At 35.3% G+C, this 27,207-nt stretch overlaps 1 protein-coding gene across 5 annotated transcripts in view; it reads left to right on the top strand.

The window, feature by feature from the left end:
* Nucleotides 1–27,207, top strand: part of TBC1D5 (TBC1 domain family member 5) — a 318,698-nt gene that overhangs the window by 29,811 nt on the left and 261,680 nt on the right. Inside the window, exon 1 of one of the 5 annotated variants that reach the window (XM_082754397.1) lies at nucleotides 3,061–3,086. The exons of the other annotated variants lie outside the window; for them this stretch is intronic. The gene's annotated coding sequence lies outside the window, so the exon portion shown is untranslated. Of the gene's footprint in view, nucleotides 1–3,060; nucleotides 3,087–27,207 lie in introns of those variants that run through there. 5 annotated transcript variants of the gene reach the window in all.

Raw genomic sequence — 27,207 nt, 5'->3', positions numbered from 1 at the left:
ATGTGAAATTCGCATTTCTCTTTATTTGAATGTTTTGACTGAAGCTGAGAACTCCAAGGGAGTTCCTGAATGTATACTACTAGTTTGTGACATGCTGTATGAAATTTTGTGCAGTCACTCTTATTTCGTTGTGTAAATGAGGTCTTATTGTTCAATAAGCCCCATTATAAGTAATTACAAAGGTAAGTGCTGTCAATGTGTTCTGCCACCGGTTTCTCAGAGTATGAAACACTTCCTGAAATACGTGTTACTACTGTTAGAGGGTAATATAACGCAGCTTCTGTTTTGGCACTGAAAGTAGCTACTTTATAATGATGACAAGTGAAAGTACAGCCAAAGGTCACATTAAACAAGAGGTTTCTTTAACACCTCACCCGTCTTCTGGATATGGTATGAAAATAGCTTTTTTTCCTCTACTCCACAGTATTTTTAAAAAGAAGTTATCTTAAAATTATTTTTATGACTTTTATATTACTTCACATTTTAAGAGATGGACTGTGGGCTTCTAGCATGCTGACTACGGTGCTATGTATGTGTTTGAAATTAGCTTAAATTTTGGGTGCAGTTTGGAGCTATAAGTAGAATTTCAGCCTACTACATTTTCTGTTTTGCAAATTTGCTTAAAGGCATCACTGAGTTTTCAAAAAATAACTATTACTGTTCAAAGTGATATTTATTATAATGTTGCAGGTCTCACTATTATTTTATTTTTTTTTTAATATATTTTTAAGAAGACAAATGATTTTGCAATTTTCAGGGAAAAAAATCTGTTCAGAAATAGAAAAAAGAGTGAACCCATCCATGTTGACTGACAGTTTCTTAGCTCTGTTTTAAAGAGATCCTGCAAGTAATGCAAAAGGATAATTTCAGCTCTATGCTCAATCAGTTCCTTGTCTTACACTGAAACGGCCAACTGGGGTGCTAAAAAAAAAGAAAGCATAATTTTAAAAATGTGAATAGTCATGTCGTAGATCATGAAAATGAAGCTGGCCTGTTTCACTGAGGTTGCCGAACATCTAGGAGATGCTGGTTGGGGAGCCTAAATCTGGTGTGTTATTGATAGGTGTATTTCTGTTCTAATCTAACTCCATAGAAATCACAGAAGCCATATTAAGCTCTTCTTCAATTTATTCCATACAGATAAAAGAATTTACATCTCGTGAGTCATATATTTCCTGTTGTATCTTTAATATATCCATTTTTAGTATTTTTCTTGCTTCTCTCCTCTATTGGTATGCTTAGAGAGTCTGTGTGTAGGAGCTTGTTATTTCACCCGTGAGGCAAGGAGGAGTTCAAATCAATAGCAGTGTGTTGTTGACACTAAATGATATTTCTTCTTGCCACAATGAGACTTGATTTTGTCATCCTAATGACGATAGCATGCTTCACAGAATAGGGATCAGCACTCTCCAGCTCTCACAAGTAGTAAAAAATAGTCCTTTCCTTTGAAGGAAATACTGGAGAAATACTCTAGTATTTGTAACCAAACATACAGTAGCTTTGTAAAACGAATATTCACATTCTGTTTCACTTTGTGGGAGGACTGCTTTGCAATGCATTGTGGAAATCTGCAGTTAAGGATGTAGGACTGATCAGATTTGACAGTATGAAGGTATGTTGTTTTAAAAAGAGAGAACATGCATTATGTAAAATAAAAGTTCAGGTGAAATGTGGATCATAGTAAGACCTCGGCATAAAAAAAATTAAAAAATCTGTATGTTCCTTAGAAAAGTCTTTTCTGTACTGTTCAGAAAGAGAATGTCTGTGGGAGGATAAAGGTATAGCCAGGAAGAAGTTGCCTCAGTAGGTCCAGTACTGCACTCTATGGCATGGTCACAAAGGAGTGAGCAGTTGTTCTCAGCTTGAACTAAGGAGCTCGTAGGGAGATGAGAGCTCTAAAAGGATGTGGATTTGAAAGGAAATAGTGTAGCCATTTGAAGCAATATCATAATGATAAGAACTTAAGGATGTAATATTGGTAGCAGTAGTGTTTTTTTGAGAAGCACAGGCTCTTTTGTGTTGGACATCTGTGAGCAATAGCAGAGATGAATCATCCGATTATATTATTAAAATACCCTGCTCTTTACATATTTCTACATTCATACAAGTGTCTTTCACTGTACGGTAGATGATTTTTTGTTTTTGTTTTTTGTTTCTTTTTTAATCTGAAAGAACATTAGAGATAGTATGGCTGCATGGTTAAACACTTACATAGTAAATTGTGAAGTTTAGCTTGACTGTTGAACCCCAGCAGCCTGTTCTGTGAAAGCTTTTCAATAGAAAGTAGCCTTATTGCTAGTTACATACATGCATCTTTTCTACTTACACTTCTTCATTCTTTTATCTTTTTATGCAAAACATGGGTTCTATAGTTTTCATAATATAAGTTGTATTATCATATTTTGGGATTTTGTTATCTCCCCTTATGCTTATCTCATTTTTTCTCTATGATTTTCATAAGGCCACCTGGCATTAGGTCATCATATCTGATGTTTTTTCTGGAGAGGAAATGCCTCTTATTCTGCAGGGAGTGAAAAAAATCATCATAAGACTTACAGGAACTGTTTATATTTCAGTAGTGCTAGTAAAAATTGAATAAACTTTAGGCAGCCTTCTGGGTTTTTTTTTTTGAATGCACGTTAACAGCAGGAAATGAGTAGTATCCAAAAGACGACAACTGGCAAGTTCAGAATTAGAGATGTCTGAGTTTATATACATCAAAGCCAGAAGGTTTTTGATGAGTCTTTCTCACTGAAATATGCCTTAATGAATTAAGTAAAGTCTGTATCAGGAGCACTTTGCTAGCTTATTTACACTAGCAACACACTTCTACCTCAGATGCAACTTCCTTGCAAAGCGGTAGTCAGAATAGCTTAGTCCTGTTTAAGCATCTCTGTCTTCATTCTGTCCCCAGCACTGAAAGAATCAAAAAATATGTTTTGCTGATTTAACTCCTCCTTATTTGCATAAAGTTAGCACACACCTGGAACACCACTAGCACACTCTGTCCTGACGTGTGTAGTTAAAGATTTGTACCAGAAAGAGCCTCTGACATCATGTCAACAATACAGTGAAGTTGCAAGAAGGTCAGTGAAAGAGGCTGTGTTTGTGTGGTGACTTGTCTCTACTGAAACCTGTTTTCACTTTCAGCTGAAATTCGAATCTTGTAAACATTTGAGCATAACTTAGGACAAGCTGATAGTGGCCCTGAAGTTAATGAATATAGTGTATTACAGCATTTATATTTTGTAAACACCAATTTTAGACTATTTTCTTTATCTTGGGGGTCTTGTATTTGACATAAAATTGTACTTGGATTTGATATTACTTGCTCTGTTGTAAGGATCAACACACATTAAAAACATCCCATAAAGTGGTTGTAAAAAGAGCAGTAATATCAAACACGAGAAGCTTTGCTAGTCTTGTTTTTTCTTGCTGCTCTTTAATTTGTTCCTCTCTTTTTTGTTTGTTTGTTTCAGCCATGTTTCAGTTGACCAGAGCTTTCAAATACCCTAAGCATCCGAGATTGTCCCATTTTGTCATATTCATGTCAATTCTAACATTTGAATAACAAATCACGAGCTCTTTAATACTGAAAAACTTAACTTTTGTACTGTAAAGCTTAACATGGATTTCATGTGATTTATGGATTCAGGTAAACAAGTAATTCTTTTGGAACTACAATATCTATTAGTAGACTGAAGCTGTTGTGTATGGGTAATCTAGTAACTTAATGTATAAGCTTTTCATTGAAGTTTCTCCTAATATGCAGCCAACAAGTGAAACTTTTGCTATTATTTAACTAGATAAATTTACTTTTCTCTGTTTCTGTACAGAACTGTTTTTGTGTTATGCAACTCTTCACCATGGCATATCTAAACTATCTCTTTTTAATGGATTGAAAACATAAAGCGCATTATGAGTTGAAACATCTTACTTCCCAATTTATAAAGTAGTTATCTTTAAACAATTTTCTATTTGCTTTGCTATGCCTAGTTGTTCTTAATAAATACCTGCGCTATCTGGGAGTGAAAGTGAAAGCAGTTTGGGACTGAGAAGTCTATTTTGGTAACAACTTGAAAGAACATACTTTGTTTGTCTAAAAGCACCTAAAATGTACAGTACTACTCTTAAGACTCTTAGAGAGACACTTGTAGTGCATGCATGTGCATTCTTAAAACAACTAGTAAAACTAAAGGCACATCTGAAAGAATATTGTGCATTTTCAGTGAAACATATTTTGAATAAGTAGCTAATCTATTGAATAGAGTTGTCCATGCATTCTAAAGATACTTTTTTCTGTGCTCAGACAAATCAAGATAGTAATCATTTATAATTTCTTGCCTCCATGAAAAGAAGTGATGAATAATATGATTGGAAGGAATGCGTGAGTCATGAAATGGGGAGCTGGGCAATCACAGAAAAATTCACTTTAAAAACTCCCTTCTGCTTACCAGGATTTGTGATGCAAGTTCAGTTTTCTGTAACATAATCCAGAGATTTATTATGGTAGAGGTTGTAGCAATTGGATGGATGAACAACTCTGGAAGTCACTTTTAATATTGTTTGGTGGGTTATAAAAAGGAGTCTTTTAACTCTTAGCTAAAAGTCATTGTGGATATAAGGCTGATCAGAGAAGACTTTCTCCTCTGACCCCCTTGTGAATGTGAAAATAAAATATCTTAAAATATGCTGCAGTTAATATTGAGTGAATGTAGACCCTCCGGTCCCAACAGTATCTGCACTATTATAAAATAGCTTTTAAGACCTCTTAAAATATTAATAACTTGGTAGAGCACTTCAGAAGTTCTTACCTCTACTTCATATTTAAATCTGTGTAGTTAGTCAACATTCATACTCTCTCTGTTAGTTCCAAAACTACACACAAAAGAGAATAAAAACAAGTACTGAAACTAAATAAATGACTCAATTTGCCATAGCTCCACCCAAAAAAAAAAAAATCCATCTGGTTTTCCACTGTTCTCCCATACTAAAATCATCAAGCACGTGCTATAAAAATTGTAATGGTAGAGTCCTGCACCATCTCTGTGTCCCAGGCAAGACTTGCATAGGCAGCTGTTGTTCTCCCTGCAGTGACCTGGGCTAGGCAGCCTAGCATCTGTTTCTGTTTTCTATTCAGTGACCCACGCCTGATTTCTTCAAAGCCTATTGCTGATATTTTCGTTGCGGTCACTCATGTTAATATCTTTTACATGCTGCAGCTAATTTTTGAAAGATCCCTTCCCTTTTTCTGTCCTGAGTCATTCAGATTCAGATAAATACAAAGAGGTGATTTTTAAAATTCCTGGGTTGTGCTGAGCATAGGATTGTTTGGGTTTTCTTGCTTTAAAGCATGTGTCAGCACTATAGGAAAAGAGCAAATTAGATTTGCTTTCCAAAGAAAAGCTCCATTTTGTCTTTTGGTCTTACAAAGAATCTTGATCACAAACTGAGATAATTACATTCATCTAACTTGGTAAGAGTCAAGGTGAAGCTGTTGGTGGAGGCTCGGGACATGCCAGAGTTCAAAAGTGTGCAGAAACTAAAAGGGAGATATTTAGCTCTGTACATTGTGTGAAAAATGCAAAACACCCTAAATGAGAATAAAAATCTATTAACGATATAAACCTTAATCAATAAGATTAAGCTGTCCTCTGGAAGGCATTAGTGCTGAACAGTTAAATGCAAAATAGCGAAGTGTAAGTTCTTTACTTTTGTAGAGATACAACTCAGCTTTCACAATTGTTGCCAATGGAAATTATGGAAAATCTTTTAGAATGCTAAATGCTTTTCAGTAAAAACAAATGCAAGTGTTTTTTTTTGTTTGTTTGTTTTTATTTTATTTTCATAAGACATTCAAATATTTAAGTGACCCAGAGGTTTGGGGGTCTTTGCACTTTTTTTTTATAGTGACTGTATTTTAGGAAAGGCTATGTAGCCTGCTTTCATTCTGCAATTTTAAGAATTCATTTGACAACTCCAAAATTATTTATGAGGGCAAGTAATTTAAGAAAAAATGCTGTGGTTACTACTGAGCGGCTAGAATTTGTTTTAGTAGCTGAAAATGTGAAGAGCATAATATGAACAATTTCCCCAGTATAAACTGAAGCTTAGTAAGTAAGGATGATTGATTTGGAGAATCACTTCAGAAACCAAAGAAGGTAGACTTGCCCTTTCCCTAGCCATGTGTTATTGCCAGTTTTATGCAGGCTGCTGCTTGCGCATCCATGCAGTCATCTTTTGCTATATTAATTTTAATCTTTATTAATTTTCCGATCTGACTACATTACCATTAGTGCTGGTTCAGGGAAGGAGTGAGAAAAAGACAGCTGAAGAGAACAGGAGGCAGTCACAAACCAATACTCTGAACCAGTCCTGAGCCAGTGCTTAGCTGAGGTGGTAAAAGATCCTGCTGACAGGTATGTAAGATGCACAGGAAGTAATTGCTTACTGTCTCTGAAGTTTATCTTCCTGTGAAACAGCAGGACTGCAAATTATAATGTTTGGTCACTTCAAACTGTGATATACTCATTTCTACTTTTGTTGGTCTTCAGAAAGTGCAACATAATTTTAAAAACAGTTATCTTAGCAGAAAAAAACACTGCAGAAATAAATCTGTATTTTCTGAAAGAAATGAACCATTAGGCTCAATATGATAGGGATTTTCTTAAGTAACTGCCCTGTGATGCAGTTTCTTCAACATTCCACCAGTTGTCTAAGGTAAAAACGGATGCATAATTTATAAGGCTTAGATGATATAAAAATACAAATTTTATTTTACAATTTTTCCTCATATATATCTCCATTAGTTCATTTGTCCTGTAAGCTTTTGGTTCTTAACATTTGCCAAAACTTTTTCGTAGAAGGACATTCTTTCCACTACTTGTACACTTAAGTTATTGATATGAATGAATAAACAAGTCGACTGTGTTCAGAATTTCATGCTTCAGTTACATTCAAGATACATCTTTGTGAGTGTGCAAATAATGTGATTTTAAAGAAAATTTTTTGTGGCTATTTCATTAAGATCATGCTATCAAATGCAGTGTTTTGTTCACATGATGCTTTCAGACTAAAAACAATACACACACAAAAAGGAGAAAAAAAAACAACAAAACAATGCATATAGACAATATTTGAAGAAATAAGCTTTATATAGAGATTTGGGAAGACCTACAATAACAACTTAAGGTCCTCTATAAGCATCTATTGCTGATTTCTGTAGAGCACTAGTGATGTGTAAGTATCTGTTGAATACAAGTAATTTGAGCAATAATACTTATGGTTTCCTATAACAGAATAGTTAAGGTCAGAAGGCACCCCTGGAGATGATCTAATCCAACCCCTCAGCTCAGAGCGGGATCAGCTAGAGGAGGTTGCTCAGGACACTGTTGGGTTGGGTTTTGAATATCTGCAAAGGTGGAGACTGCAACCACTATGGGCAACCTGTTCCAGTGCTTTGATTGTTCTCACCATAAAAGAAGTTTTTCTTACATTGAAATCAGATTTCTTGTATTTGTAACCATTATTGTCTGTCTGTTCACTCAATACCCCTGGGAAGAATCAGATTCCATCTTCTCTACTCCTTTCCATCAGAAATTTCCACTTACTGTAGTACATATGTGCCTCTTGTACTGGGTAGCCCAGAATTAGACACAGTACCCCAAATACCTATCACCTGTGCTGCATAAACGGCAGTAATCACCTCCCTCGGCTTTCTGGTAATGCTCTTACTAATGAAGCCCAGGATGCTGTTGACCTTCTTTGCTGTGAGGATGCACTGCCGTCTGATGTTCAAGTAGATGTCCACCAGGATGCTCTGGTCTCTTTCTGCAAAGCTTCTTTCCAGCCACTTGGCTGTTGGCTTGTGGTAGTGCATGGGGTTATTCTTAACCACATGTAGGACTTGGTATTTAACCTTTGATGAACTTCATGAAATTACTCTTGGCTCATTTCTGCAGCCTATGAAGGTCCATTTGAATGGCAGCACACCCATCTTCTGTACCAACAATTCCTCCTGGTTTTGTATTATCTACAAACCTACCAAGTCTGCAGTGTCATCCAAGTCATTAATGAAGCTTGTATATAATACTGGCTGCAGTACTGACCCCTGGAGCACACCCCTGGAGACATCTGGACTTCATGCCACTGATTACAACCTTCGAAGTCCAACAGTTTAGCCAGTTGTTTAGTCTTTGTTGGTGGTAAAAGCTTTACTTGTTGAAGTAACTGACGAGCACTGCTGTACCCTTGTCCACAAACCTGGTCATCTTACTGTGTGTATAGGACTCTCAGGTTGATCAGACATGACTTCCCCTTCATGAGTCCACGCTTGTCCTCCCTGATCGCTTTTTCGTTGTTTCCTAATGGTTTCCAGGTTTATTTTTGTCATCTTAGTGTTTAATATGAGGTCACTAGCCTTTAGTTCCCTGGATCCTCTTTCTAGCTGCTCAATATAAGAGTGGAGTTTGATTTGCTCAAGTCCTCAAAACCCTGTCCTGGTCAGCATGTCCTTTCAAAGATTATACATACAAAGATTATATCTTTTGCTGCTGATGCACCTGATGCCCCTCGAATCCCTTTGCATGTTCACCTCCAACTGGTCTTCAGCTTTCTTAACCCTATCCCTGCATACTTGGACGTTGTCTCTCTATTAATTCCTTTCAGGTTTTTTGTCCTTGCTTCTACCTCCTGTATACTTTATATTTGAGTTTTGCCAGTTGCTCCTTGTTTATACATTCACGTCTTCTGTCACCGTAGCTTGTTTTCCTGCTTTTCGGGATGAACCATTCTTGAGCTCGAAGGAGAACATTTTTGACAATCAAACAGCTTTCCTAGACTCTTCTGTCCAGAACTATTTACAGGATTCTTCCAAGCATATGCCTCAGCGGGTCAAAGTCTGCTCTGCTGTTGTGTACTGATCCTACTTCTTGCTTTTTTCCCGCCTCTGAGGATGCTGAACTCCATCATGGTACAGTCACTGCAGCTAAGGTTGCCCCCAGCCTTGATATCCCTGATCAGTTCTTCCTTGATTTTAAGTATGCTATGAAGTAGAAGGCCTCTCACTCATCAGCTCCTTGACAATTTGTGTAGGGAAGTTGTTGGCAGTGCACTCCAGAAAACCTCTGGGTTACTACTTCTGAGCTGTGTTGTTCCTCAAATACTGGTGCGGTTAAAGTCCACCATGAGTACTGGGGTCTGCAGACATGAGGGGAGTCTTAGGAGTTTTACCCCAGCGTTTGTTCCAGTCTTAAATGAAGTTGTTAAAGGTAAAGCGAAACTGTTCCTTTTCAAAAGGAAGAGAAGGTAAAATGTGTGGATTATGTTAGAAAAACAGTTGTCTGGTACTAGGAATTAGTTATTGGCCTGATAAGGTACAAGGAATTTGGGGTACAGATCTTATTTTTACCCAGGTATTGTATATGAAGCAAAAGATTAGCAGATATTTTGCTAAAAAGCTTAGAAAATTGCAACTAAATATTTTTCATTTCTTCATGCATTATTAACAGTGCTTCTGTGAAAACATGATAGTCCTCAGTATATCTTTTTGACAAGCCATTCCATAAAAATTTCTACTAACAGATGATTAAATATATGGAAGGAAGAGTGGAGGAGGAAGGGGTAACATGAAAGAATTGCCAAAAATCCTGTGATGCAAGGTTTTATTTTTGTCACTGATTATTTTCTGATACTGAGTCTTTTTCAGTCTTTTATCTTTAATTTTACTTTTTAAGTATATTGCTGTTACTAGAACTACATCGGAAGTTTAGTTATGTATCTTGTAACTTTAGAGTAGGGCTTTTAGATATGGTAGAGGCCTCTTGTTTGGAGGAAGGTGGACCTTTGGAAGGTGCAATGTTCTAGCTTTTGTGCATTGTTCTCAAGTAGACAGCGTTTACCATAATCTTAACAGAATCATAGAATCATAGAATGGCCTGGGTTGAAAAGGACCTTAAAGATCATCTGGTTTCAATCCCACTGCTCTGGGCAGGGTTGCCAAGCACTAGAACAAGCTGCCCAGAGCCACATCCAGCCTGGCCTTGAACACCTCCAGGGATGGGGCATCCACAACCTCACTGGGCAGCCTGTGCCTCACCACCCCCTGAATGAAAAACTTTCTCCTAATTTCTAACCTAAATCTCCTGTTTTACTTTAAAATGATTCCCCCTTGTTCTATCAGTATCAACACATGTAAAGAAGGCATTCCCCCTCCTGTTTATACACTCCCTTCAAGTACTGGAAGGCTGCAGTGAGGTTTCCCCGGAGCCTAATAATTTGAGAACAGCAAAGACACAACAGAATTTTATTCCATTCATTCAGTACAAGAGGTGTTACGTGTTCGCTGTGGCTGTATCTACTAATCTGCTAGCTAAAATGTGATTAGAAGTTGGTTTGGTTTCTGTCATGATGCCTTTTGTTTTGGTGATTACAAAAGCAGGTTACTCCATAAGTCTGGGCTTTCCTTACATATAGCATGAGTTTTACTGAACACCCATGCCTTTTACTTGTTGTATAAAATAGCAAAATTATGTTGTTTGCACAACACAGTTTTCTGCAGAATACTGAAGAGATCATGGCATCCACTAGGGTTGGTATATACTCAGAATGGATGTTTTATTTCAGGTATACACTGTACTTCCCTGAGATGTGGGCAACATGAATGAGGCCTGCTTCTGCTGCTAAATAATAGACCACCTTTACTCTCTTATGTAATGTCATTTTGTGCCTTACTTCAATTTATTTCATCCTTTTCAGTCTTTGAGGATGATTCTTATATGTACAAAAAAAGAAGGATTTATAGGAGGGTAGACCTAAACGTCTGCAGATAGAGCTATGATAACAAGTATGTTTTCTTTAAAATTAAACTTCTACAGATTGCTGGCTTGGCTGACCTGATTAGTTGAGTGACTTTTGTGTTAAAACTGAAAAACAGTCAAAAGCCTTCCTCAAGAGAAAGGGGATTACATAAAATTACATAGATTTACATAAAATTACATAGATTTACCTAACAGGGTGCGGTATACAGCTTTCCTTGTATATCTTGTAGTCAGCTTTGGTTAGTATTTTTTTTGGTGATGGTGGACAGAAAAAGGTTTTTGGTAGCTCAGGTTAAAATGAAGAATCTTGGAGTTTGAATCAGTGCTTTCTGCCCAAATGGTAATGTTGGATGTACTATTCTTTTATATAGCCCAGAAAGCATTGCTATTGCTATGTGAGTCAGATGAAAAGTTTGGCTCCTGATTCACTGCCACATGCACCCTGTAGCCCTTCTCTGCTTCACTTCTTTATGGTAAAGTGGAGATGACAGATCTACTGAATGGTAAATGCAGATGAAACTGAGCATAATTACTAAGTGTTCCTTTCTTCCACATCTCAAGGTTTTGTCAGAATGTACAAATAGCTGTGATGGAAAAAAAAAAATAAAAAAAAAAATGAGGGAAGGAAACTAGAATGATGAAGGTGAAAAATCACACCAAGATGACAGAGAGAAAATCTGTGAACCTGTGCTGTAGGTGAAGACATTTTGTCTAAACTGACTTTTGGCAACATGATTCATGTTTTGGGATAAGTAAAATTATAAATTTATCCAGTACTGTCTTAGGCACATTTCTTACAAACAGACATTACTGACTATAGATATACCCAGAACTGTTTGGATCAGAAGGAAATGCTCTTTCTTTCTCATACACGGGAAATACTGTATTTCTCATACACTTTTTTTCTACTCTAACAGAGACAGGTAAAATTTCAGTGAAAATTCCTCATTGTGTAAATTGTGGCTGATTCTTGTGTTGTTCAGGGTACATGATAATTCTGCCCCTCTTTTTCAATCTCAATCTCTCTTTATTTTTATTTTTATTTATTTAACCTTTGAAAATAGTCTAAGGCATTGAAGACTCATAGTGAGAGAAATGTGTCCAGGTCTATTTTCTGCCCAAGTGCAAAAGTCTATGTACTTGTTCCAAAAAGATTGTACAGTAAGTTAACTTCAAAAGACAAATGACAATACAGCTTTCTGGATCCCCTTATTTATAGGACCTATATCCAGAGTGTAGAAGCAACAGGCAGCATACTTTGGATTTTGTTGTTGTTGTTTGTCCACAGTAAGTACTTCTTTATGAATCAAAGCAACAGACACTGAGGCCAGATGACCTTTTGGCTCAGTGATTTGTTGCTGAAATCGAGTGTGTTTTGCACCTTTGGTAGGCTTCCTGAGAGATGCTCCCTCTTTGTGCTAAGATCCAAGTTCTTTGAAGTCTTTTTCATCCAAACTGTTGGGAAAATACCTTGCCTGTGATTTAGTTTCTCCATTTTTTTATTTTTTTATTTTTTTTAATTTATATTAAAATACTGCTTTTTGTTAATGTTTGGGACTGTTTTGGAACATCGCTTGTCAAAGTGATAAAAACAGTCAGTCCTTCTGACAGTGTCATTCTATGAAAAATTTGGGGAGATTTGAGTTCAGGTCATGCTTGCTTGGTAGCAGTAGCTGATAATCCGTGTTTTAACTGAAGGACAGTAAAATGTCTGTGCAGTAGAATACAGAGGAATACAGATTTTACAGTCTCACTAAAAAGAATCGTTTGAGGAAAAACATAAAATAATTGTTTTCAAATAAGTCATCTTAAATTTCCCATATTTGTGAAAAATTTTGCACTGTTAAAAGTAGTTTGCAAATATAATTGTGATTTGTATGTCAGCTACTTTGGACTTGCAGTTTATACTGTACTTTTCTCTATATTGAGATTAATGATGAGAAAAAGGGTAAGGCATTTTTGTTATGGCCAATTTATTTCATTTCAGACTGTATTATCATTTGGTGAAAGCCCTATTGATTAGCCTTCATAGCTTCACAGAGCTTTTCTTCTAAGCACTTAAAGTTTGAGTTGTCTCAGTCCCATAGGACTGAAAGAAAGCTGTTAGTACCATGAAATTCTTCTTCTGTATGTTTCCAACAGCTTGAAGCCTCTTCTTGGAATGCAAAATATTAGCACGTTAATGTTATTAACCCCTTTAGTACAAAATGCTTTTGGAAGTAAAAATATTTTTTATATCTTCAAAGTCTGGATTGTTTCTTCTATATGAATACAGTTTCTTAAAGCTGAAAAATGTGTTGCTGTGCAGCAAACAGATGCTGCTCTAACAATGCAATACATTATGTACCAAAAATGATCTTGGTTTTAATCATAGATGCTGATTTAATGAGACAAGACTAGCTGACATCAAAAATGGATTTAGGGTGTGATTTTGTTTTCTCTGTGTTTTCTCTACATAATTAATAGGAATATGGTACCTTAAATATTCTGTTTTAAATTTGAAAGTGTACTTTGGTTTCATGCCATTTTATACTCCTGGTTTCTAAATCTACCTTGTATAATGCTCTTTTTTTATTCCTTTTGGTGATACAAACACAAAGGCATTAGTAAATCTTGTATTGTTAATGTATTTACAATAAATGAGATATTCCCTTAAAAAGTACTGCCTTTTTCACAGAATCATTCTGTGTATGCTTAATCCTCCCATTTTGGCCGCGTCTTCTTTTTCATTTGTTTTTCTGAATATTTCCTGTCCAGTGTTTTCATCGTGTATTTACCATGTGGGATGTGTAAGATGTTTGTCTGTGACTAATGCTAGTTTATGGATCAGAAAAACAATTCTAATCAATGTCTTCAGACATTATCAGTATTTTATATTTTGAGAACACACCTGGCCCCCTGGGAGCATTTCATTGTTGATATCTCTTCAGTTTAACTTTCATTTTATTCTGCAGATATTTTGTAACTCAATGTTAGTTGCTAGCTCTAATCCTTCTATCACCAGATCTAAATTTTGATTGACAATTTTACTTTTAGATAAAGTCAGATAATACTAACTTGGGGGGGAAAAAGTCTTCATATTGTGTTTTTAATTCCACTGAACCCAGCAGAGTTAAATGTAGTTTGGATGCACAGGGAAGAATTAATGATTGGAAGATACAGAGTTGGTAAATTATTTATTCTGGCCCTGAGGAAGCTGAAAAGCTGAGTGAAAGACTAATAAATCATTTGTGGTAGTGCTGGTTGTCACTTCCAATTATTTTAGACGGTTTTGTGATAAACTGCAGCACCTGCTAGATATCCCTGCACCATCCCTTGATGCTTGCAGTGCAGCTTGTTCAGTCGATTATCAAAGGCAAATTTGTCTAAAGTTTCCTCAGGTTGGAAAGAGAATTACTTTTCTGAGTCACCCCTTCCCCCATTTTTTAAGTTCCTTTTTTCATTGCATGCATGAAATAGATAGAATCTACAATATGTGTAGAATTTTATTCACATAATGTACATTCAGGTATATTCGATTGAACCTCTGAGGAACAGGATGAGGGGGTGACGTGTCTGTGTGAGTGTAAACCTAACCTTGAAAGGCTGTCTTCCTTTCATCTTTCTGAAAAGCAGCAGTTTCTGTGGTTGGTGTAAGATCTAGTATTCATACTCGGGTTTTGAGGATTATGTTGGAGCTAGTGCTGAAGTTGCAGAGGAGACTGACTTGGATATCAGTTGACTTTTTTCACCTGTTAAACTTTTCCTGCCTCTTTTACTCGGAAAGTCTTCGTTTTAAATTCCAGTTGCTTCTAGAGGCCCAGTTGCTCCACACCGTGCAACACTTGAATAAATAAAGATTAAGGCAGATAAAAGTAGCTGGAGGGAAGATTCAGAACGAGTAAAGGAGTGACTTTGAAAAGGGGGAGAGAACAAAATTTTGGTAAGATAGTGGTTGTTGATAGAGAAAGTCTCAAAGTGAAAGTGAAGGAAGAAAGAACTGGGACGGGTTAGCAGAAGGCAGTTGTTTCTTTATGCCACTTCAGTGAGAGTAGCTTTGTTAGGCATTGTCTCATTTGGCTGCACTTGGATCACTTTTTTTTTCTTCTTCAGACAAAAGAACCAGCCTACCTTAAAAATACTTGTCTTTCCGAATTGAAAAAGTAGTAAAATAAGATACAGTTTTATATGTGTTACTTGAAAGCTTCTGAATTGTTAGTGCCAGAAAAAAAAGAGAAAGTAAGAAAAAATAGATAAGGTTCATGGAGTTGAGGTCAAAATTAATTTTATGCTGTCCAAAGAAGGGTCAGGAGGGATATCCTTTTTGGATACTTACACCCTATTTCTGCTCATCTTGCATGAAGGACTGCAAAAATTGAAAACCATATTTCTTTGGGTTTTGGCTAAAAAAAATTCTAAAAATCTAGAGTGCATCAAGTAGTCAGCTTAAAGCTTTTGAGATTCTCTTTCACATCTCTGCTGTTGGAAAATTGCACCTTATACACAGTGCTGAAAGACTTACCAGTGCTATAACTTAACAGGTACACAGTAAGTTTTCATTATCTTGTCATTATCTTCCTAGCCTAATCCACTGAAATAGCATTATACATAAATATAAAAAATATATAAATATTCTAGCTTATTGCAACCCACACATCTAATTCTTGGAAGGCAAAGAATTAAAGCTATTTTAATATTTGTTTCAATTTTTCCATTACTGGGACCCAGTTTGGGGTTTTAAGTGAAATATTTTTCTTAGGAATTGATGCTGTTTTGCAACAGATAACTAGTTCAAGACAAATCAGAGCAGTAACAGTGCTGACTAAAATACGAATCAAGATCTTTTATTTTCTTGGTCTAAATCTTATACAGATGTAAACATTTATTTTTTTTTTTTTCCCATTATGCTTATTATGTTCAGGACAGCATCATATGGAACTACCAAGTCCAATCACGTTACTTCCCCAGATGACTTTGGTATAGAGAGAGATTTCAGTTATAGATCTGTGAACTTTAAGAAAACTCCATGAATTTGCCTGAGTTCCAGAAAGGTGACAGCATAGCCAGAATAACATTCTGTGTTCTGTAAGGGGCTTCTGTTAAATTGTTTGGGGTTGCAGAACTTTTTGCTCAGCACCCCGGAAGTTGTTTGTTTTTTTTTTTTTATTTTTTATTTTTTATTTATTGAATCAATGTATATAATGGCAATTGTTGATGGTAATACAGAATGGACAGCCTGTGAGAACTAATCTGTATTATAATTCTATGATTATTAGGGAGACTGTTTCCGTAAATGTGATATAGGTGTTTATACCCCAGAAATCAGTGGAATTTTTTTGTGGCTTGAATCAGCTGTTTAATTATGATTTAAATCAAGATCATCTAGGTTTTAATCATGGGGTTTTTAGTTTCTTATGTTTCCAAAGAAAGGTGATGTCCGTGGTAAATGTTGATGTACAAATAAATACACTTCTGCTATAGTAGTTTTATATTTATTAATCCCTAGACACATTTGGTGTATTTTTTGAGAAATCACAGATCTTATAATGTAACAAAATAATAATTTTTATAATACGAGAAAGTGGAAGACCAATTAATTTACTTTAGGATTTTTAAAATGTATTACTTGTGTCCATTTCACGTATTGGCAATGTGTTAAATATACAGAGATAATACATAATTGTTTGTAAAGTATTTTCATTTGTGGGATAAGTATTCTGAATATATGTTAAAAGGGGAAGTACATTTTGAAATTGAAGCTGATTAATGAGGTACTGCTTATGTTCTAAATATGTTCTAAATAACCGGTGAATTTTGTCTTCAGATAAAATGCTTATTCATAATGTAGAATAGGAAAACAAAGCTTCCTGCTTTTCCTGTTATTTTACAGCTTTGAAAGTCAACTTACCCCTTCAAAAAACCTGGACAAATCAGATATGGTTTCTTAGCACCTGCTTGAGAGCCTGTTGTAGTCTGAGAAGCTGGATAAACCCAGGAGCAAACTATTTCCAGGTTTTCATCCACTTCTTTCTTCGTACCTTAAGTAGCAGGCTTTTATAAAAGAGCAGGACAGCTACAGTGACTCAGTCCAGACACTCTTCTAACTTTGTATTCTAACCTTGTATTCTTGTATTCTGTAACCTTGTATTCTAACCTTGTAAGTAAAGATGGTTTGGGAGAAGTTTAAGTCCGTGACAGTGTTTCTCACATACACTCTTCTGTGTTCTGGAGGTGGAGCTTTTGAGTGAGCAGAATCAGAGCTGATGTCTTTCTACCTAGCAATTTTCAGTTGTTTTTGTTCGTTTGCTTGTTTTTTCTCTTTTCCTGCTCCCTCCTAAAATGGGTTGTCGTGATTTCAGATTCAATTTTAAATATATTTTAGAAGGAATTATATTAAATATTTAAAAGTGTATACAGCAAGCTGAGGGCACTTGGCTTTTTGACTTGCCGATGAGGAAAGGTATGGTCAGGTACTTGAGCTTCCTTTAATGGCAAAAGAAATGGGAGGAAATCTTTCACAGTATCTTTTCATAGCAATGTTTTTTACAAGATACTCTGACAGGGAATAGTACAAGGTAGGTGAAACAGTTGTTATTCACTGTTACAAAGCTGTGATTATTTTACCTTTTAAAAACTTCTATTATAAAACAGAAAGGAACCTGATCCATTATGACTTCCATTGAACATCTCAAAAAAAAAAAAAAAAAAAAAAAAAAGCTGTTGTAGAAGAGCTTTCCTCCAGTAAATAATTAGTGATATGTCTTTGTGTACTGCAGAATGGAATAATGCAGTGAAGGTAATTTGGGTGTTAAAAACAAACTATAAACAGCATTATCCTGGTTTTCCTTAAAAAAAAAAAAAAAAAAAAAAGGCAAATTCTGGATTTCTGGTGAAGACATGTTGATTTGTTGAAGTACACTAGGTACAGTGATTAAAATATTGATTTGAAGATAGTTTAGCACTTCCATAAATATCTAAGTAGCGTGCTTTCTTTTCCAATTAAGTTAATTTTAGGAGCTGTTCCCAAATTCTGAATGCTTTTTTCTCTGCCGTGGAAAATAATAATAGAGTTAGTAAGCCTTACATCACTTACAGGGTGATTTTTGGAAAATGTTTTAAAAGTTGTAGTAATAGTATGTCTGGAAAACAGTGTCGAGGATAACTAACTTTGTTTCAAGCATGGGAGGTCATATATCTAATTTACTGGAGTTCTTTATTATATTTCTGCCATAAGAGCTAAGAGGTACTGCATAATTAACTTTTCAAAATGATTTTTGGTAACAAGTTGTGGAAAATGGAAGATAGAACTGAATCAAGAAAAAATAAGGTTAAACTTTTTGTCTTTTAAATCAGACTGTGTTTTAAATCTCACTTGTTTTGTCATTTAAAGCAGATTTCCACACAACACAGCAAAGGTATTTGCCAGTGGGAAGTGATTCATGTGTGAAGGTGGTGGTTAGTTTTTTAGAGTTGTTTTCCTGTGGAATGGCAGTACAAAGTGAATGGTGTAAAAATCAGAATAAACAGCTGCTAGCAGCAGGGAAGGTGGCAGCTGTTGGCCAACGTATCTAATACTGTAGTAGACTGGGGTCTACTACAGTTTCTGTGCTGAGCTGCAATGCTCTCTTCCCCACAGCATTGCTGGGGCATGCTCCAGTGGTGCTGCATTCCATCAATCTCTTCCCAAGGGAATAATTTTTAACTAAATAGTCTTTCGTATTGTTTTAAACACATTTTGATATGTAGGTTAGCAAGAGTGAGAAATACACTTTGGGCTTGGTGGTGATGATGATGATGATTGTCAGCTGCTGGGAATGTTTTTGTTTCATGCTCTTGGACCAACCTCCAAGAAAGTCTTGTGTTTCATGTGGAAGAGTATTTTGCCTTTGTAATCATAGGGAATTTTCTTCCCCATGGAATTCTGGGTAGTCATTTAAATTGAAGTCAAGCAAGTGCACAGAAGAGAGCTTAAAACCAGAATTGTATGAGTTGATCTTAAAATATGCTGCAGCTGAGTGATGAAGAAGTCATAAATAATTGAATAACTTTTAGTTATTGCTAGAATGGAATAGAGTTCTCCAGCTAGCGGAAGAAGTGATAGTGTTTTTTCTGAGGATGCTGCCAAATACCATGTTAGCATCAACAGAGGATGTAAGAGTGTTGCTAGGCTATGAAGTAGATTGGCCAATTGTTGATTAAAAACAAACAAACAAAAAAGTTAAACTGAATTTTCTGTTGTCTCTTGACCAGCCCCTATTCAGTCTCTTCACGGGACTGAACATCAGCCAGCTGTTTGTCTGCGAGATGGTTTTCTCGAGGTTCTTTAAGATGACGACATGATCACAGGCACAATCGGAACAGCGAATCATTATACTGTTACTCCTGTCTGTGGCACTTGCTAAGTCACAGAACAGCTACATCCAGATCTTGAAAAGGAGCAGTGAAAGAAATGATCCTTCAGGAATTTCACAAGGCAGGGGACTTGTAATCATCTGGTGTTTTCTACCAGAATAACTTAAACCACTCTAATTCAGTAACCAGGATTTGTCACATCTTTTAAGGTTGATGAGAGTTTGTCATTGTTCAAAAGCTTTTGAGATAGACAGAACAGTGGAAGTTGATACTTTTCCTCTTCATTGACAAAGAAGTCATTCAGAGATGCTGCCAAATATTGTTCTAAATCTAAATAAGCTTGTAGTAGGCCTTTGAGAAATAATTTCAGGATTTTCTTAGGAACAGGTAATATGATACTGAGGAGTAAGCTACTGCTGATTATGGTCATTCATTGTTAGATTACTGAATATTTTAATGAGGAATAAAAGACTTCAGTTACTGCACTGTGTGTGTCCAGAGCTATGTAAGTTCATGACTCTGCAACAAGAGTCACAGATCATGGATTAAATCCATAAAGCTTTGCATGGCTGTCTCACTGTGTTCAGAATTGTCACAAGTCATCAGTTAGCACCATGGATATTTCTTTGGGAAAGAATTTGGTAATTCCCTGGGCACTGTTGGAACAACTGCCTAGACTTGTGGTGTGGACCCAGCCCAGACTTTGAAATCTGTGCTTCAATTGTAGGTATAATGCATTGATTTCTAAATTTCTTTTTTTTTTTTTTTTTTTTTTGGTGCTGTTTTATTTTTCATCTTTCTTAGAACCTGAGTTAACTAATAGTGAAGCTGGATGTTTCACTGTTCATGAGTGGAACTGAAACAGAGCAGTCAGGTCACCATGGTGTTATCAGCAGTACTTTCTTTGCTGGCCCTGGAATCTGTGGATGCCCCTGGCACTATCTGATGTAACCAGCAGCATTAGACACTTGTGTTGACCACTGCCTTAAAAAGGTAATGTTCTGTCAAAGACACAGATTGGGTTCCAGTAATCATAATTTTGACATTCTACTTCTCCCTTCAGATTTCCACCAGACTTTCCTGTCTACACTAGAACAGCATAGGCTGCTATCTGGACGCTGCCTGTGGTTATCTGTCTCCACTTCAGTCTTGGCTGAATATTATCATTATAGATACTTTATGATCTAGCAGCTTAGTGTTTCATAATAGAAATCAGGCTGATTAATGTAACTTACATCTGTAAAAAAATAGATGTGGTCTTTAATATTTTGAGTACCACAGCTTTTTGAACATTTGATTTTTTTTTTAATGCTACATGCATACAATGGGAGAAGTGATATAAAAAATCGTATTTTGATGGTCTTATGAATTCACATGATCAGAATAGCCTGCATCAGATTTTTCCTCCTGGTTGTACTAGCGCAAGTTTGAATACTTAGAAGGTTCCATTTTAAAGATGTGTGAACAACTTGTTTGGTTTCTGGGCTAATAGCTGTATTTTGAAGAGAAAGAGTTTCGCATCACCCAACTTTAGAGTCTGACATTGGTGACTCTGCTAATTGTAATAGAGCTGTGGAACTGTTTCATTCCAGATGGAACTTTAATCTGGCTTCTGATTGAGCTGAGTGTCCTTGTAGAGTCTCTTAGCATCTGCTTTGGAAATGTATATAACATTATTCAAAATTTGTACCAAATTAAACCACCCTAAGGCTATAATTCAATTTTTCTTTATTGAGGAATGTATTGTCAACAACTTTATGCCACAGAGTAAAATCTGCACTACATCTATTGTTTTGCTTTGGTTTTTGGCTATTAGCTGGTCATGTAGATTGCTGTGATTGAATTTCCAAGTTCTTCAAATTTACATTATGAATTGAGACTTTACATCAAGGAATTAACAGATATGGTCAGTTTTTCTCTTTTCCTTCTGAAAATAGAACTTAAATTGATGCTTCTATTTTTAATGGTTGAATTATATTTTTATTTATAAAATAATAGTTTCATAAATCTAGGTTATTTCTTTGAATGAAATTTGCGATACCTGTTTTTGTATTTGCAATGTAAAAAGAGAAAGAACGGGTGGAATATATGGAAATACACCAGGTACTGTTCATTTAGCTTCTGTCTCTTATTTTACTTTCTCTTGTATCTCTAACAGGTAATGATTGTGCTTTTTGTTATTTTTTTCAATTCTCCAAAGTCAGCTGTGTTTATTTAGTTAGTTTGTTTGTTTGTCTTACTATTATTTTAAAATCTTCCTCTTGAGCTTAGCATAAATGCTATTTTGAATATGGGTTCTTTTATTGAAGTTGGTCAGATTAGGTTAACGAATCAATGCAGTTTTTCTCTGAAAACATCGTTTGTGAAATCTGCTCTAACTTGAGTAGATGTGCTTGAAAAGACTAAGGTACTGTTGCTGGACAAATCAGCCTGAAGCTTTGAGTGTATTAATTGTATCCTAAAGTGTTTGTCAGACTTGTAGTAGGACTTTATTGCTGCCACCCCAAGTGTTGAAGTTGAATCATTAAAGCTGTTAGCTAAGTGTTGTAAACACACGATGTCTGTTTTCTTTTCCTCGTTACTTTTATTGTTAGTTGTTTGTGATCCTGCTAAATCTATTGAAGAAACTTGACTAATGACCACTGATGTGGCTCAATACATTGCATGCCTTCTGCTGCTTAGAAACATGGTGAAGTAATGAGTGTAACTTTATCAGATTATGCAAAGCTATTCTAGTGTATTTGCGGCTCTTAATAGAGCTGGTAGGGAAAACATATTTGCTAACAGGTGATTTTACTAAAATGTTCAAAGACCTGTCTCTTTCCAGAAAGCATCTATGGAAAAGATTTGAGAGAGGAAGGTCCTAAACCTCTAGTATTACTGTGTTGTTTTGGGATGTGTTATATGCAGATCTATCTTCTGGTTTTGTACTGATTGAGGATGGAAAATGCACTCTGAATCAGGTGGAGTAGTAAGTTAAACCTGTAACTTTTATTTTTAACTGGTAAAGTAACTAAGACACGAAGCTTGATGCAGCCATGTATCCTGATGGTAATGTTTAGTAGCTACTCTTCTTGCTTCAACTATAGGCATTAAAAAAAAAAAAAAAAAAAAAAAAAAAAAAAGAGTTACTATGAATTGAAATTGTGGTACTTACCACTACTTGCTATCTACAAAGGTAATTATATTCTGTTTATTCTCTTTTTTTCCTCTTCTGTTGCTGCACAGAAGAGCAGAAAACACATACCCAATTTATACGGTGATCAGAATTAGAAGAAAGAGTTAAAGGTATAGTTACATTTTCCAAATAGAGATGCTGCTTTATTTCCACATGGGAGTGAGAAAATGTCTTGCTACAGTCTTGCTACATTTTTTTGTTTGTCTGTTTTGTTTTTGTTTTTTATTGTGGAGAGCAAGGTGAAAATCTACAGTAGAAGCTAGGTGTAGCCAGAGCATTTTGTATCTTCACAATGTTAGAGCAAGGGAAAATTGCTAGAATTTTACTGAAGGAAAAAAGCTTTAACAGTTGTGTTTTTTTTTGTCACATCTGTCTTCTCATGTCTGTAGAAAAGCTACAGGTTCCAGTGAAAGTTAGTGTGAATATTTGTATCTTACTTGAGAAAAGGTACTTTCAAGAGATTCATCAAAAAATAGGAATAGAATACAAGAAGAGAAGACAGTGTCCTTGGAGGTGACATTTAAGAAACATCCACTCTGCTCACTTCCATCACTTAACATATTTCCATTTACAGGATGTATCATTCTTCTAAAAAGTTGAGACAGTTAACTGAAGATTTTTTTTTTTTTGAGGCCAGAACTGTCTGTTGAACAGACTTAAATATTTAACTTGAACAAGTTAGGCCAGAGGATGTTTACAGCAGGGGAAAAAGTGGACTTAACTATTTTGCGTTAAAGATTTGAAAACTTACTTTCCTGACATAATACGTCTGAGGACCATTCAGATTTTCAGATTTGCCTGTCTTTTGGTCTTTTTTCTTTTTTTTTTTTTTTTTTTTTTTAACTGTTACAAGTAACCAGTTTTCTGACTTGGTGTTATAATAAGGAACACTCTCACTGGACTGTGGAGAGGGGAAGAAAATAATAAAAATGCATGGGATTAAAACTCCTAATTGAGAACACTTATTTAAATATTGTACACATTTTAAGAAAATATCGAGTATTTTGGTTTGATGCAGGAAAAGTTGTTAAATGTGTGCTTACTTGTATTATTATTGTGCTTTGGGATCCTGATGATCCATACCTTCAAAAAGTCCAAGAGCTGGCTGCAAGCACTGTTAACAGCAGAGCAAAATGGATTTAAAATCTCAGTATTTCATTCCAAGGAACAATCTTTCAATGAAATCATCTAAATATTTTAGATCTAGTACAGGATGAAAATATTGAATATTACATAATGTTTATATTGCCCTGCATCTCAACCTGTCAAAACTGTCCCCTAGTCAAATGCTTGTTGCATGGAGCAGGCTGTGAAGTAACTTACAGTATGTTTCATCATTCAAGCAATTTGTGCAGGTTAAAGACTAAATCCAAAAATGATCGCTGTACAGATTTTTAGAAACTACTAAAATGTGCTTATTAAAAAAAAAAAAAAGAAAGAAAGAAAAGAAGAAAAAAAAACATTCTCTGAGTAATTTGCGTGCCTCAGTATCTGTCTCTCTGCTCTCCATCTTGTACAAGTTCAGTCCAGTAAACAGGTAGAGCACTCAATCTTAAGTCTATTTACAGATCCCCTTTTCCTATTGCAGTTGTGCTACAGTACAGTAAGGAAGTAGAAATTCTGAAGTGTAGGTGCCATTCTCAGCACTTTCAGCAGAATGTGACTTCCTCAGCTTTTTAAAGAATGGAGTCAAAACTTTTAATTGCGTGTGGAATCTGCTCAATGGCAGCATCCCCATACCTGACTAGATCTCCCCATCCTCATATATTGAATTGTTATGCAAGTCTTTATGCCTTCATTTGGATTTTTATTAAAGAAAAAAGAGCAACCCAGAAGTTATCTTACATGCTAGATGCTTCTGATGGTTGATTAAAAAATCAACCATCTTTGGTTGACTTACTGCACCAAAAATCAGCATCTTTGATATGAGAACAGAATTGTAACCAGACAAAATGTTAGCCATTGAACCCATGTAAGGGGAAATCCCCACGTTCCTTACATAGCTTTTTTTGAACATTTTACCTACCTTCCTTCATGCTCTTTTTTTGGTGAATGGGAGAAGAGAGAGAGTTGCACAGAAGTTGATTCCCAGCAGAAGTTTATCTTCTGAGGGAATGCAATAATGAGCAAAATGGGTTAATTGTGTTTGGGCCAGTCTCCTGTTCGATCAGCTTAGACCATCATTAAACTGCATCATGCATTTCTGAGTATGTTGAAATTGCAATATTTCTATGCTTTCTTACCTTACACTTCAAGTAGCCTCATTTATGTGTTGACAAGAGGTAATAGTTACGAAGTTAGAGTATGTGAGAGAGACTATTGCCAGACCATTTTCTCTGTTATCTTAACGCTATCAGTTTTTTTACCAAAGTCTGTAAATATGTGACCAAATAACTCACTCATTTCTTGAAACCAGTTTAAAAGTAAATACCATCATACAGACTCACTCTTCACCAGCACTATGCTGAAAGGACCCAAAAACTAACAAGGCATCAAGCAAACAGGTATCCAGGAATACAATGATACTTGAGTTTTCACCTTTATCTTAAGATGGTAAAAACTGTTTAAAAATTTTTTTTCGTAACCTATGGAGAATTAGCTTTTCCAAGTAACTTTTTATGTCAAAGGTAAGTTTAAAAAACAAACAAACAAACAAAAAAAACATGCCTCTTCCATTTACTTTCCTGAATTCTTCCGATTCCTACAAAAGCCATCATTGCATTGTAACTCAGTGACTCTCAAACTTTTGTTGCTTTTGCATGTGCAGAAAGCTGTTATAATCTGGTAAATGCTATTTTGCAAGTCTAGTTTTTGAAGGAATTAATATAAATTAGCTCTAGCTGTATTCACATAAAAAAATATTCTAACCTTTTTAAAGCACACAATTACAACTTCTGGTCTTCATAGAGTAATAATTTTATGATGGTTCCCTTGATTTGGACTCATCTGATGACATAAAATCGAAAAACAAAGCATGGAACAAAATGAACAATATGAAACATGAGTTGTGTAAACATGACCTACCTTAAGAAATTCACTCTTTACCCCTCCTTTCTCTTATATGAGATTTTTTTTTTTTGTAGTTCGTGCATGCATTGTATGATCCCCAGAAAATGGATGGTTTAAATGCAATAGCATTCAACTGCAGAGCTGAAGCTATTTCAACCCGTGTAATACCAGCATGAATATACCAATAGGAGTTTCAAATTGATGCACAGCATTTTTAGACTATTGTTTGACAATCTAAGTTACTTTTGCATAGCTAAAGTGATTTGTAAAAGTGTGAGAAAGTAATAGGCTGTTCCTAATCAGTTTTCACCCACTGATTATTAGCAAGTTTAATTTATCCTCACTAAAAAAAAAAATTAAATTGCATAAATTCATATCTGTGATAAATGAAGGTGTTTGTTTCAGTGAAGTTGTTAATATCAGGAAAAAAAAAGGGTGAAATACAATGAAGATATTTAACTCAAATACTTGAATTTCAGTTTGACCTGTTTGTTAAAGGCAGATATGTTTGTCATCCTGATGAAGATGCATTTCTTCATACCTTGCTGTTGACAGACTCTCACCTACTTTTCCCATTTATTATGATAATAGTCTACCAGATGTCATATGTCACAGACTAGTGAAGTTGTCTCTGCCTATTACTACTTTTTTTTTATAATGTGCATTCTTGTTTTTCTTTCCTTAATTTAGGAATTGTTATATGCTCTTTGACATCCCCTATGTTTTGAGGAAAAGAATAGAATTAGATTATTGAAAATATTTAAAAGCAATTTTAGAGACAGAAGACTATGTTCTTCCCAATGTAAGTGCCATAATGGTAAAAAAATGTCTTCATAAGGATGGTTAATTTGAATCTCTCAAAAATGGTCAAATAACTTAAAACTATAGCAGATACTGATTTAAAATATTTAGTTGTGTTGTACTTTGCAGCTTTTTTGAAAATGGCTAGTTTCAGTGGATAAATATGTAGAGAAATGCTAGTAACTAGGGCTGAAAACATGAATTACAATGTTATATGTAACTTAGAGTGATAAGAGTAACAAGAGTTGTAACTCCATACCTGAAAAATTAAATGGAAAATATTTTTTTAAAGTAGTTCCATCTTTTAGATTATAACAGTGACATGTGCATTATAACATACACGTGCAAGGTCAAAACAAATTTTGACAGAGAGGCAGTAGAAAGATCAGCAAACTGTCTTTTCACAATTTTGGAGCTTTAGTGGGACTGATCTTCAGCACTCGTCATTCAGAGGTGTGGTATTGTTATTCTTTGTGTTCTAAACCCACATTGAATGTACACAGCACTTTTTATGACAGAAACATCAAATTGCAGAAGTATTTTAAAAAGGAAGTAGATCTACTTGGAACCACAGTCACATTTCTTTTACTTTTTTTTTTTTTTTTTTTTTCAGTTGGGAAACTAACACTTGTCAATTGCATTGAAGATTTTATTTCCATACAAAGCTTTTTGCTTAAGAGGTTCATATATTGGGAAAGACTGCTTTTTTTTTTTGTACAAACATGAACAGTGTTCATTTTTTGCGCTATGTATCAGCAAGGAATGTCATTCTGACTTTTATTTCTTCTTTGTTCTTTCTTAGATTTATAGATTTGTGTACTTACATATTAGAATCTACAGAAAAATTCCATTTAAGACATCCTTTTTCTTTAAAAATCAATATTAAGTTTAAAGGCTTTTCTTTGTCCAGAGCAATGGCAAGAACATGCAATAATCAGCAATTTAATGTTTCTTGCTTTCTTTTTTCACATTACTGTGGAATTGTTGATACATAAAATTAACTATTTCATGGAAATGCTCTTGATCTTCTACAGTAATATATTAGGTGAAAGACTGAGTAGTTCTCTATAC

This window comes from Aythya marila (genome assembly GCF_965140915.1).
Source record: "Aythya marila genome assembly, chromosome: 2".
Lineage (NCBI taxonomy): Eukaryota > Metazoa > Chordata > Aves > Anseriformes > Anatidae > Aythya > Aythya marila.
The sequence above is the reverse complement of the archived record's forward strand: the minus strand, read 5'-3'. Positions and strand labels throughout refer to the sequence as shown.